General features: G+C 44.4%; 1 protein-coding gene across 1 annotated transcript in view; it reads left to right on the top strand.

Annotated features, from left to right (window-relative positions):
• The window catches only part of LOC124775167 (chaoptin-like), a 152,164-nt gene that overhangs the window by 41,556 nt on the left and 96,846 nt on the right, over nt 1-13,762 (top strand). The window lies entirely within an intron of this gene.

Here is a 13,762-nt window from a genome sequence, read left to right on the forward strand (position 1 = left end):
ATGTTGCCGGTTTTAGTCGTGGTCCGAACACTGTTCTGTGCAGTTGTGAGGGTATTATGTCGGAGATATTCCCGGCGGGGTCAGGGATTTTCTCTGCCTCGTGATGACTGGGTGTTGTGTGATGTCCTTAGGTTAGTTTAAGTAGTTCTAAGTTCTAGGGGACTGATGACCATAGATGTCAAGTCCCATAGTGCTCAGAGCCATTTTTATGTCGGAGATAAGTGACTATGAACGTGAACATATCGTCGGTATTCTTATGGTGTGTGCTTCCATAATCAAGGTAGCACATGTGTTTAGTGTTTCAAGAAGTGCCGTATGGAAGACATACTGCATATACGGAAAGCGGAAAATCATTTTCCATAAATGAGGGAGGGTCATTACAGAAGATTATGAGGGGAAATAAGAGGCAGACAGCTGAAAATGTCACTGCAGAGAACCTTATCGGCACCAAAACAGCAAGAACAGACCTCCAAAGCAGGGAATTCGAGGGTAACCTGGAGTTCCAAAAGCACTCATCAGTCGTGCAAATGTCCGTAACTGGATGTCGTGGTACCGAATTCACAAAACCCGGACTGTGGAGCAATTAATGGGTTCATTTGGTCGTATGAGTCTTATTGCAAATTGTTTCCAACTTTTCACCGAGTGAACGTCTCAAGAGTCACACACTTGGTGGGGGTTCGGTACCGATTTGGGCAGCCATATCGTGGTCTGACATGAACCCAGGCCGCATTATTGCCAAGGATTATGTGACAATTTTGGCTGATCAGGCCCATCCGAGGGTACAATAATCGTTCCCCAATGGAGATCTTGTGTTCCAAGGAAACTGAGACACTGTTCTCACTGTTCTGGTCGTCCAGGACTGGTTCTGTGAACAGGAGTATGAAATTTCTTATCTATCTTCTTTGGCCACCACAGTCATCAGATCTCAAAATTATTGAGCCGTTGTGGTCTACTTTGGAGAGAAGGGTGCGTGATAGCTATTCATCTCCATCGCTTGCCACTAATTTGCAGGAAGTATGCTTGAAAAGCATGCTGGGCCTATATTTACCCATTTCGAGATGACTGGAAACTGTTTTGAATACTATCAGGTTTCCTACTCTGTAGGAGGCTTGGTAATGTTTACCATATTTTTGTCGACCCTCTGTATGTGTTTGTGGGGAAGGGAAATTGGTGTAAAAATTGTGTGTGTTTGTATGTGTGTGTGTGTGTTTGTGTGTGTGTGTGTGTGTGTGTGTGTGTGTGTGTAATGAATCGGCGAATGGATGTGCTGGCGTTTACTTTCCTTCATATATTGTCATGATAATGATTGCTTTCATTGTTGCATCACACTTTGTCGTTATTCTCTGAAATATGCGTTTCTCAGTTCCTCTCAATATTTTTTTTTTTTCCGCACCTAATAACGAGAACGTCCCGTACCCTGTATTTGCAAGTACTTTGGATGAGTCGTTGGAAACTTCCAAAACAAGATACATTATCCAGAATACATTAGTAGACCACATAGAGATTCGAAGAACGCGACAAAAAATTGCAGCATTAAACCATGAAGAAAAAGTTTTTCATGACCGCTGAGAGTCTCTATAAGAGCCACCTTCCCACGTGCTTATTTTGTCCCAGTTTCTAGCCGCAATGATTTTTCAAAGGTGACCAACTTATTTTGTACCAATTTCCCAGCGTAAAGATTTGTCTAAGACGAGCAAGTACTTCATCAAGTAGTGACCGAGTTGGTGTGGTGGTAAGGGTCAGGACTCTTATCCAGAAGAACACCGGTTCAAAGCCGTGTCCATCTATTCAGATGTAAGTTTCCCTTGATATCTCTGAGTCGCTTAAGGTGAATGCCGGTATGGTTCCTTTGAAATGGCACGCCCGATTTCCTTCTCCATCCTTCCCCTAGACGTCTCCCACTCAGTCTGTAATGAACCTTCCGAGGAAAATAGAAAAAGAGATAATTGGTAGTGGTGGGTAGTGGAGAAAGATACTAGAGACAAATTGAGTGATTGATTGATGAAGGGGGGGGGGGGGTGAGTTATGGGACTAAATGGTGAGGTCATCAGTCCTGTGATTCCAAAGTTGTTTGCGGAAGAAAGAGGGTCTGCTAAAAATTGACAGATCCAGTCACAGGCGTCAAACTATAAAACGACAAAATTAGAACACACACAGTATAAGGTAAAAAAGGGTAGATCAAATATAAAAACTGGAGTAACAGAGGGATAAAAGAGCAGTCTTTGTAGGGGGTGTGGTCTTGGGTCCCAGACCAAGAAAACATGAAGAGAGGCCCCAACCACAACCACCCTACTGCTGCTCCACAAGTAAAACAAAATCTTATATCTGGAAATAAAAACCACTTTCATGTAGGGAACTGAGGGCCAATTTAACAATCTGTGAACCATCTCCTAATATTATAGACAAAGAAACTGGAAGGCTACACCTAGCGCGAGGGGGCAAAAGAAGGGGACATTCCACCAATACACGGGGTACTGTCACTCTGGCTCCACATTCACACAGTGTTGGTGGCTTGTTACACAAGAGGAAACAGTGGGTGGGCCTGGTATGACCAATGTGTGGACAGCATAAAACAGTGGACACCTTCTCAGAGGAGGGGAAGGAAGAATACCAAACTGCAGTAGTCTCTTTGATTGTAAGGAGTTTATTACAGACCAGTAACGAAACAAATTTCATTCCACTTTTCGGCAAAGAGAGATTTGATGTGGATCCATATGTCTGCACTTAGAATCATGAAAGGGAATGGGGGAGACTTATCTGCCTCTTTAGCAAAACAAAACGTTCAGCCAGTTCATTGCCTGGGATCCCCACATGACTTGGGACCCAGAGAAAGGTAACTGAGCAGTTGGCACAGCCAAGGGCAGAGATAAGATCATGGACAGCAGAAACCAAAGGTTGAGTAACAAAATGGAGGGCCCTGTTAATGGCTAGCAGCTCTGCTGTGAACACACTACATGATCCCGGCAGTAAATGGTGTTCCTTGCCAGTAGGAGACACAAAAGCATATCCCACCTTATTTATAGTTTTAGGACCATCGACTGGATCTACTTCTGCATCGTCATCATCATCATCATAGTCACATAGTTACACATTCGAAATTGTTAACGAAAGCTTCCATTTTATAATACCTTGTTTTAAGTTAACGATCACTACGACTCCTACGCATTTCTAAATGTAGGTGTAGAAAAGTACATTAGTTCCCAAATGTAAAGCAGAATCGGGACCAGAGGACAATTAAACCTAAATATGGCGGGCGCGTACTTCGGCAGGCTTCCCAAAGGCAGTAAAACCATTATGTATGTTCAGAGCGTATCAGATGAAGCAGAATTCGATACAGCGCGCTAATATCGAATGAGGTCGGTCGTGGAGCGAACACCTATATACATGCTCGTTCATAAAAGCGCTAATTTTGATTACAAACGTTGCGGCGCGCACTGGTAATGTGTAGACGTGAACTCACATCAAACGGATGGCTCTTGTCAGTCGGAATAACGAGGCACGAAGTTAACTTCAGCTGCTGCAATTCCGAAATGTAATATAAGACGCGGTTGGTATAGCTCCTGCATACATACCGTCTTCGAGTATACGTTAGACAATGTAGAACTGGATATACAAGTAATATCATACCCACTCTAATCACAAGCTGAAATTATGAAATGTTCTGTCAGATTTTCAATGAAACTAATTTAGTTCCAAGACACTGTTGTCTGTTTTACAGCTCTAATTACTGCCAGACACTTCATGCTTAAATGTTCGCTCTCACTGAATTCCTTTCCATTTGTGCACGAAAGCAGAGACGCTTTTAATCTCTGTTTTTTATTCTATACAAAAATGCTGTTACAGCAGTATGAGGGGACTAGGAAAAATAAGTTACGCAATATTGTGGCAACCCAAGTAACTTTTATTGAATGCTGCACTACACTTCTAAGTGACGCAGATACATGACACTACTTTTCAAACAAGTGTATGCAAACAAAGGTTCAGAAAGAGCCACTGGAGAACCAATTACTTTTGAAAACAGGCGAGGTGCCGGGGTGGGGAACAGTTTGTACCTCTTTAGTTCTGGCGAATTTTGTATGAGAACTGGACATGCATTCGACCCCCTCCTTACCTACCACCTAATTGATTATGTGCACAACGGCAACGAAAGGAATTGATGGTGGACCGTGCTAGTTGGTAAAATAAGGAGTGCACACTCACAATAGTTTAATAAAAATCATCTACTCAGTATAGAATAAGGGAATTTTATCATAATAAACGACAGGAAATGAGATTCTACATTTATCTATGAAATGATGTGCAGATTAAAAATTCAAATGTAATTTATTATACATCTGAACAAAAAAGTACTTGATTGTCAAGACAAAGAGGAGGCTAAAGGATAGGTTATACTGAACTATCATGAGAATAAGAGTTGGCCTGAGAACAAGGGACTCATACTCTCTCTAACACAATAGACTGACGATAATGACGAGGATTTCAGTATAATAATGATAGGTCCTACAATGCTGGAGCGGCAAAATACTTTGCCAGTCGTGAGACCTGCAGCTCGTCGTCGGTAGGCGGCGTTCTGATGATGTATGTATCGACTTTGCTGTGCAGCAACTCTATTACTCGTCCTGTCGGTACAGACACGAAATTGGAGAGTAAGAATCTGGGTCTTAAGTCGCAGATTGAAACTGGAGTATGACCGGAGTCACGCTCCACAACGATTCCGAAAAAGTGCGACGAAGCCGCAAGACCACCCGATTCCGACGAAGAACAGATCCCGAATGCGCTGTGCCCGTGCAACTCAAGAGCGAAGCCAACGTTACTCAACTCCCCACTACATTTGAAAAACTGCGAATCAACGTTCAGTGCAGTTTCCAAAATTCCCCCACACTATTTCAGAACATCATTCACGCCAATAGCGACCGTTTCTCCAGTTTCGAGCAGGGCTTTCTGATGTCAACTGGCCTCAGTTTAAGTTGACCAATCATGCCTCTGCTATCTAGCTGGGGGCACTGAACTTGCCGTTTGACTGGCTATGAAAACAACATACCTAGACCACCGACCATCTGGGGCCAGACGGTCACGCCCAGCAGGGCACTGTCCACACGTATTCTCAGAGTCATGAGGACAATGGAGTCAGTCGGTGCCAGCAGTCTTCGCTCCAGACCCGCTGGAACGATAAACACATAAACTGCGGCGACACTGCATACAATAGACGAAATTCGACCACGGTCAGTCGCCCCACCAGGCACTGAAGTCCATTGATGTACAACGTTGATGTACAACGTATTTGCAGAAGTGCAGTCCCCTACGAAAACGCAGTGTGCTGTATCCTCCAGCGCTCACCTCGCAACAGGCCACCCAGGGAAGTAACAGAGGAAACTAAAAGCAAGACCAGATACAGTTCCAGACAATCATAGCAATCAAGTGAAAAGTATGAAACTTCCTGGCAGATTAAAACTGTGTGCCGGACCGAGACTCGAACTGGGGATCATTGCCTTTCGCAGGCAAGTGCTCCACCAACTGAGCTACCCAAGCAAGACTCACACCGCGTCCTCGCAGCTTTTTTCCAGGAGTGCTAGTTCTGCAAGATTCGCAGGAGAGCTTCAGTAAAGTTTGGAAGGTAGGAGACGAGGTACTGGCAGAAGTAAAGCTGGAAGTTTAAAGTACTTTGAGCTTTCAGTACAAACACTCTCATTAGAATAACCTTACTCCGCCTGTTACCACCATGCAGTGACATAAAACATTAATATAATTGGGGAAAATGAGAGGCGACATCTAAACGAAGTCATGGAACCTCTGAAATATTCTTGGAGGGAATCAGCGATCACAAAGTAATATTTGAAATTAATTAGAGGACAGTCTAGATAGATAACAAAGCACATTTCTTAAAAGGCGACCCGTTCCGATCATTACATGGTCATCTTCAGACTTTCAACCGTCCACAGAGCAGCAACAGCTGAATGACGAGCAATTTGATATCGCCATTCGGCCTTTGTCCACCATTATGGTTGAAAGTCTGAAGTTGATCATGTATTGAACGAAACCGGGTACTTTTAAATTAATTTCAAACTTTGGAGACCCTTTGTGTGAACATCCTCATCGTTGAAAACTCTGCAATTTCTGCCTTCCTGCTTGATCAGCATTACTGACGTCTGGGCTGATTTGATCAAATTGCTGGCATAGTTTTATTATGACTACAGCGACACTGCATTTGCTCTGTACATCGTCAGAATCTCACGGCGACTCTGTGTTCAGTTTATATGTTTTGCTCATAAGAGCGTTATAATCCCGCGTACTTCAGCTTTAGAAAACGTTTCCAGCTGCAACACCATTACACACCCACACTGACACACATTTTAGCCTCATCACAACAGAACTGAGAACTCATAACATGTACTCTGTTCTGACATGCGCCACTCATGTTGCGTAAAGGTCTTAGCATTGGACGACATGTGTTATTAATTTTTGAAGTCTCGTCGTATAACAACAGATATACATGAGTATCACATTAGCTACTAATTGAAATATCATTCCCCGTTATGAGACGTGGATTTCTCTACGAGATATGCAACTTACACTTAACGTGGCTGACCATTTACACTGAAGGGCCGTAGAAACTGGTACACCCACCTAATATCGTGTAGATCACCCGCGAGCACGCAAAAGTGCCGCAACACGACGTGGCATGGACTCGAGTAATGTCTGAAGTGGTGCAGGAGGAAATGACACCATGAATCTTACGGGGTTCTCCATAAATCCATAAGAGTATGAGGAGGTCGAGATCACTTCTGATCAGCACGTTGCAAGGCATCCCAGATATGCTCAATAATGCTCGTATCTGGGGAGTGTTTAAACTAAGAAGGGTGTTCCTGGAGTCACTCTGTAGCAATTGGATGCAGGTGATCAGACAGGATGCTTACTTACCTCTCACCGGTCAGAGTCGTATCTAGACGTAATAGGGGAACCATATCACTCCATTACAGAGTCTCCACCAGCTTGAACAGTCCCCTGCAGACATGCAAGATCCACGGAACAGCGTCTGGCCATCCTGATTTAGGTTTTCCGTGATTTCCCTAAATCGCTCCAGGCAAATGCCGGGATGGTTCGTTTGAAAGGGCACGGCCGACTTCCTTCCCTAATCCGATGAGACCGATGACCTCGCTGTCTGGTCTCCTTCCCCAAACAACCCAACCCTCCACGGATTCATGACGTTGTCTTCATACCCGTACACGTCCATCCGCTATACAGGGTGGTCCATTGATAGTGACCGGGCCAAATATCTCACGACATAAGCGTCAAACGAAAACACTACAAAGAACTAAACTCGTCTAGCTTGAAGGGGGAGACCAGATGGCGCTATGATTGGCCCGCTAGATGGCGCTGCCATAGGTCAAACGGATATCAACTGCGTTTTTTTAAAAAATAGGAACCCCCATTTTTTATTACATATTCGTGTAGTACGTAAAGAAATATGAATGTTTTAGTTGGACCACTTTTTTCGCTTTGTGATAGATGGCGCTGTAATAGTCACAAACATATGGCTTACAATTTTAGACGAACAGCTGGTGACAGGTAGGTTATTAAAATGAAAATACAGAAAGTAGGTACGTTTGAAAATTTTATTTCGGTTGTTCCAATGTGTAGTTCGCCTTCCGTGATGTTCGCACATGCATTGACAATGCGCTGACGCATGTTGTCAGGCGTTGTCGGTGGATCACGATACCAAATATCCTTCAACTTTCCCCACAGAAAGAAATCCGGGGACGTCAGATCCGGTGAACGTGCGGGCCATGGTATGGTGCTTCGACGACCAATCCACCTGTCATGAAATATGCTATTCAATACTGCTTCAACCGCACGCGAGCAATATTCCGGACATCCATCATGTTGAAAGTACATCGCCATTCTGTCATGCAGTGAAACATCTTGTAGTAACATCGGTAGAACATTACGTAGGAAATCAGCATACATTGCTCCATTTAGATTGCCATCGATAAAATGGTGGCCAATTATCCTTCTTCCCATAATGCTGCACCATACATTAACCCGCCAAGGTCGCTGATGTTCCACTTGTCGCAGCCATCGTGGATTTTCCGTTGCCCAATAGTTCATATTATGCCGGTTTACGTTACCGCTGTTGGTGAATGACGCTTTGTCGCTAAATAGAACGCGTGCAAAAAATCTGTCACTGTCCCGTAATTTCTCATGTGCCCAGTGGCAAAACTACACACGATGTTCAAAGTCGTCGCCTTGCAATTCCTGGTGCATAGAGATATGGTACGGGTGCAATAAATGTTGATGTAGCGTTCTCAACGTTTTTGAGATCCCCGATTCTCGTGCAATTTGTCTGCTACTGATGTGCGGATTAGCCGCGACAGCAGGTAAAACACCTAGCTGAGCATCATCATTTGTTGCAGGTCGTGGTTGACGTTTCACATGCGGCTGAACACTTCCTGTTTCCTTAAATAACGTAACTTTCCGGCGAATGGTGCGGACACTTGGATGATGTCGTCCAGGATACCGAGGAGCGAACATAGCACACGCCCGTTGGACATTTTGATCACAATAGCCATACATGAACACGATATCGGCCTTTTCCGCAATTAGCCGGCCAGTGTGGCCGAGCGGTTCTAGGCGCTTCAGTCTGGAACCGCGCGCCCGATACGGTTACAAGTTCGAATCCTGCCTCGGGCATGGATGTGTGTGCTGTCCTTAGGTTAGTTAGGTTTAAGTAGTTCTAAGTTCTAGGGGACTGATGACCTCCGACGTTAAGTCCCATAGTGATCAGAGCAATTTGAACTAATTTTTTTCCGCAATTGGTGAACGGTCCATTTTAACAAGGGTAATGTATCACGAAGCAAATACCGTCCGCACTGGCGGATTGTTACGTGATACCACGTACTTATACGTTTGTGACTATTACAGCGCCATCTATCAAAAAGCGAAAAATGTGGTCCAACTGAAACATTCATATTTCTTTACGTACTACACGAATATGTAATAAAAATGGGGTTCCTATTTTAAAAAATGCAGTTGATATCCTTTGACCTATGGCAACGCCATCTATTGGGCCAACCATAGCGCCATCTGGTTTCCCCCTTCAAGATAGACGATTTTCGTTCTTTGTAGTTTTTTCGTTTGTTGCTTTCTTGGTGAGATATTTGGCCCAGGCACTATCAACGGACCACCCTGTATACAATTTCAAAAGAGACTCATACGTTCAGGCAACATGCTTCCAGTCATCAACAGTCCAACAAACAATGACAGAAATGATGCAAAAGATTACAATTCCAACATTTGTCTTGTCAAAAGGGATGCTTCAACTTACAAGGAGTGTAGGTGTCTGACGAGCTGAAACCCTTTCACTACGAAAATTTTATGCAACGATCACAGGAACGATTTTCAACACCAATATCGAATATTTGATAATGCAGAGAAGCTCCTTGGGCTTAATGAAGTTCCTGACGTGGAGAAATAATAAAATACCATTTAACAAATTGAGCATTACGCCAATATTAAAACTATTACGTTAAAACCAAACTTTAAACGGGGAAAACATGGAAGGGGCAGGTACGGCCGGCCAGATCTGAGTAAGACGGTTTAGAATAACGCCCGACTGATATGAGACAGACACTTAACATACAAGGAAAGCCGTAGCAAGCCAGGAGGCCGCAACGTCTCAGAAGCCACGCGCGCCGTACACAGCCGACGCCGACGATGAGCTGATGGGTAACAGGTAACTCCCCGGAGCAGCTTGGAAAGCCGAGAGCAAACAAGCAGACATATATAATTCATGCATAATAACCATGGAACAAACGAAAATGCTCAAACGGAGACAAGAAACTCAACACGCGCGTGGTCCGAATACCAAACCAAACCTTACATATAGCAACAAGAATATTACAATAAGAATTACTACGGGAATTAACCTGTTAGTCTTACAATAAAGTGCAACAACAGGTTAATGTAATAACCAAGAAATCAAAGGGTTACTCAAACACATTAATTCAAATGATTTAAAAGGTAACAGGCAAATCTTTAGGATTAACACTCAAGAGACTACAATAGTAATTGTATTCGGAACAATAAATATAAAATTTTTTTTTGAAAGGGGCAAAATCTCACCAGGGTTGGGCACCTTAGTTGCTCAAATGAGCTAAAATCTACTGGCACACTAGGGTTTGCTTACCACGGCCACACGCAAATTTATAGTCGTTACCCCAGTAAGGAAAGCAACAACTTCCGATACAAATAAGATTCAGAATGAGATTTTCACTCTGCAGCGGAGTGTGCGCTGACATGAAACTTCCTGGCAGATTAAAACTGTGACCCAGGCTGTGGCTAAGCCATGTCTCCTCAATATCCTTTCTTTCAGGAGTGTTATTTCTGCAAGGTTCCCCGGAGAGCTTCTGTAAACTTTGGAAAGTAGGAGACGAGGTACTGGCAGAATTAAAGCTGTGAGGAGGGGGCGTTGGTCGTGCTTGGATAGCTCAGCTGGTAGAGCACTTGCCCGCGGAATGCAAATGTCCCGATTTCGAGTCTCATCTGACACATAGTTTTAATCTGCCAGGAAGTTTCAAATAAGATTCAGTTTCGACCTCAGTACTCACTTTTGCCGCCTAGAATATATGACACAATTAATTTCATCCCCGAATGATATAAGCAGACACTGAACAAAGTGCAACTAAAGAACTTTTAAAGCACAGCAGATATGGCACTCATATAATTTCAGACATAGGCACAAGAAAGTAAATTTAATACCTCAGACAGAGTGACGGAGAACCACAGGTAATCCAGCGTGGCGGGAGCAACTTCACCATGGCCGCACATGTGTCAGTCAAGTAACGGGTACACTACCCACAAAGGGCAGAAAAGACGGCACCAGAAAATGAACAGCACTCCAACACCTGCACCAACAACTATGGCCCCTTATCCAGGGTAAACCGGCTGCGTCGACATTAGGTCCTAGTATTGCCGACCAACACAATTTTACCGACCATCGGCCACTTAGACAATAGTGCACCCGTAAGCACCCTGAACAGAGCACCGTACGTCACATGTGCCTCTTGTCTCTCTGACACTCACAGCGACGCACTGCTTGCCTATGTGGTCAACAACCCCCTACAAAAACAACAACCAAAGAGTCAACTAACAGCGACCGAAGCGCCACCCAGCGACTAGACAAATACGGATCGCGTCAAAAGGCAAAGATGTAAGAACACAAAACGAGCCGACACGGCTGCTTAAGATTAGATAAAGCATCACACAGAAACAGAGCTTATCCTCACAGATTTGTATTTCTCTCTTCCTTTTATTTAGCTGTTGTTAATTTTTACTTTTTTGCTTTTAGTGACCTGTCTTACACGTATCTTATTTCAGGTATTTCTCTGTCTTAGGATCGCTACTTGAGGAATGCAGTGAGAATATGGAACCTTAACTATATTTCGTACATTGCACCTGGCAACACGGACCACCTTTAGGCAACTAGTTTCACCACGATGATTATTCGTACTAGACTAAAGGACGGCAAGCAGATGAGACAAAGAATACTTTATATTATCAAGCTTTCCAGCAGAACACCGCCTTGGTTACACTAACCATGGTCGTTGTGGAATCATTTTCGAACTGCTGATCTGAGTCTAACTATAGAAACGCCATCAGATTAACGTTGGTGTACAGTGCGCCAGGATGTCTGATTGTCCCTTTGGGCCGCAAACGAGATACTATATGCAAGTAGTACTTTCAAAGAGCTCGGTGAAATGCAGTTGTTTCCTAAACGACTACTTAGTTTTAATACTATCCTGTGTTCTCCTGAAAGAAAATATACCATGGAGAAATAACTCTGTCACAGTATAAGAGTTATTTACGCTACAATGGAGCGTGCGCTGCCTCGAAACATCCTGGAACTGAAACGCGAACCTTGCGTTCTTCGGGTAAGAGTGAATATAAAATTAAGTGATAGGAAGGCTTTTTCTGAAGTCGTTTGGCTGGAGTGGAACCTCATACGGAAGTGAAACGTGGATGATAAGCAGTTCAGACTATAATGTGACTCTACAGAAGAATGCTGAAGACTAGATGGGTAGATCGCGTAGATAATGAAGATGTACTGAACAGAACTGGCCAGAAAAGAAATTGTAGCGTAAGAAGCGGAGAGTTAAGTGGACACGTTCTGACACATCAAGGAATCGTCAAGTACTCTAGGAAAGTTTTTGGGGAGGGAGGGAGGTTAAAAGCTGCAGGGGGAGAACAAGAGACGTGTACAGGTTGAAATGTATGTCTGTTGCAGTAGTAATTCGGTGATGAAGAGGCTTACACGGGAAAGGCTGGCGTCGAGAACTGTCTTCGGACTCAAAACTACAACAACAACACATTCTCACCAACTAAGTTGTCCAGCTACCATTCACCAGGGCACGCGAGAAATACGGGCCTCGCAGAAAAGTTGTGACTTTAAACGTCTTAACTTGGTCATGTGCTATCGAGAGCTCGCATGTATCTAAAAGTGCAATTAAGCAAACGCATCAAAAAAAGTTTTGCATCACCTCAGTTACGAGAGGCCGGCCGAAGTGGCCGTGCGGTTAAAGGCGCTGCAGTCTGGAACCGCAAGACCGCTACGGTCGCAGGTTCGAATCCTGCCTCTGGCATGGATGTTTGTGATGTCCTTAGGTTAGTTAGGTTTAACTAGTTCTAAGTTCTAGGGGACTAATGACCTCAGAAGTTGAGTCCCATAGTGCTCAGAGCCATTTGAACCATTTAGTTACGAGAGTTCCGAAACCTGTACAGAAAATTCGAATAAACATCAACATAAACTTCATTTCCGTCCTTTTTATTGCTTATGAAAACCACACATTGCATGTTGTACCACCATACAGCGAGACCTTCAGAAGTGGTGGTCCAGATTGCTGTACGCACCGGTACCTCTAATACCCAGTACCACGCCCTCTTTCATTGATGCATGCGTGTATTCGCTGTGGCATACTCTCCACAAGTTCATCAAGGCTCTGTTGGTCCAGATTGTCCCACTCCTCAACGGCGATTCGTCGTAGATCCCTCAGAGTGGTTGGTGGGTCACGTCGTCCATAAACAGCCCTCTTCAATCTATCCCAGGCATGTTTGATAGGGTTCACGTCTGGAGAAAACGTTGGCCACTATCCTGAAGGAAGTCATTCACAAGATGTGCACGATGGGGACACGAATTGTCGTCCATGAAGACGAATGCCTTGCCAATATGCTGCCGATATGGTTGCACTGTCGGTCGGAGTATGGCATTCACGTATCGTACAGCCGTTACGGCGCCTTCCATAACCACCAGCGGCGTACGTCGGACCCACGTAATACCACTCCAAAACAGCAGGGAACCTACACCTTGCTGCACTCGCTGTACAGTGTGTCTAAGACGTTCAGCTTGACCGGGTTGCCTCCAAACACGTCTCCGACGACTGTCTGGTTGAAGGCATATGCGACACTCATCGGTGAAGAGAACGTGATAACAATCCTGAGCGGTCCATTCGGCATGTTGTTGGGCCCATCTGTACCGTGCTTGCACTGTGTTGTGGTTGTGAAGATGCACCGCGTCATGGACGTCGGTAGTGATGATTCGCATCATGCAGCCTGTTGCGCATAGTTTGAATCGTAACACGACGTCCTGTGGCTGCACGAAGAGCATTATTCAGCATGGTGCTTTGATGTCAGGATACTTCCGAAGTATAGTCCGTAGATAGCGGTCATCCACTGCAGTAGTAGCCCTTGGGCGGCCTGAGTGAGGCGGGTC

This window comes from Schistocerca piceifrons, chromosome 2 (genome assembly GCF_021461385.2).
Source record: "Schistocerca piceifrons isolate TAMUIC-IGC-003096 chromosome 2, iqSchPice1.1, whole genome shotgun sequence".
Classification (NCBI taxonomy): Eukaryota; Metazoa; Arthropoda; class Insecta; order Orthoptera; family Acrididae; genus Schistocerca; species Schistocerca piceifrons.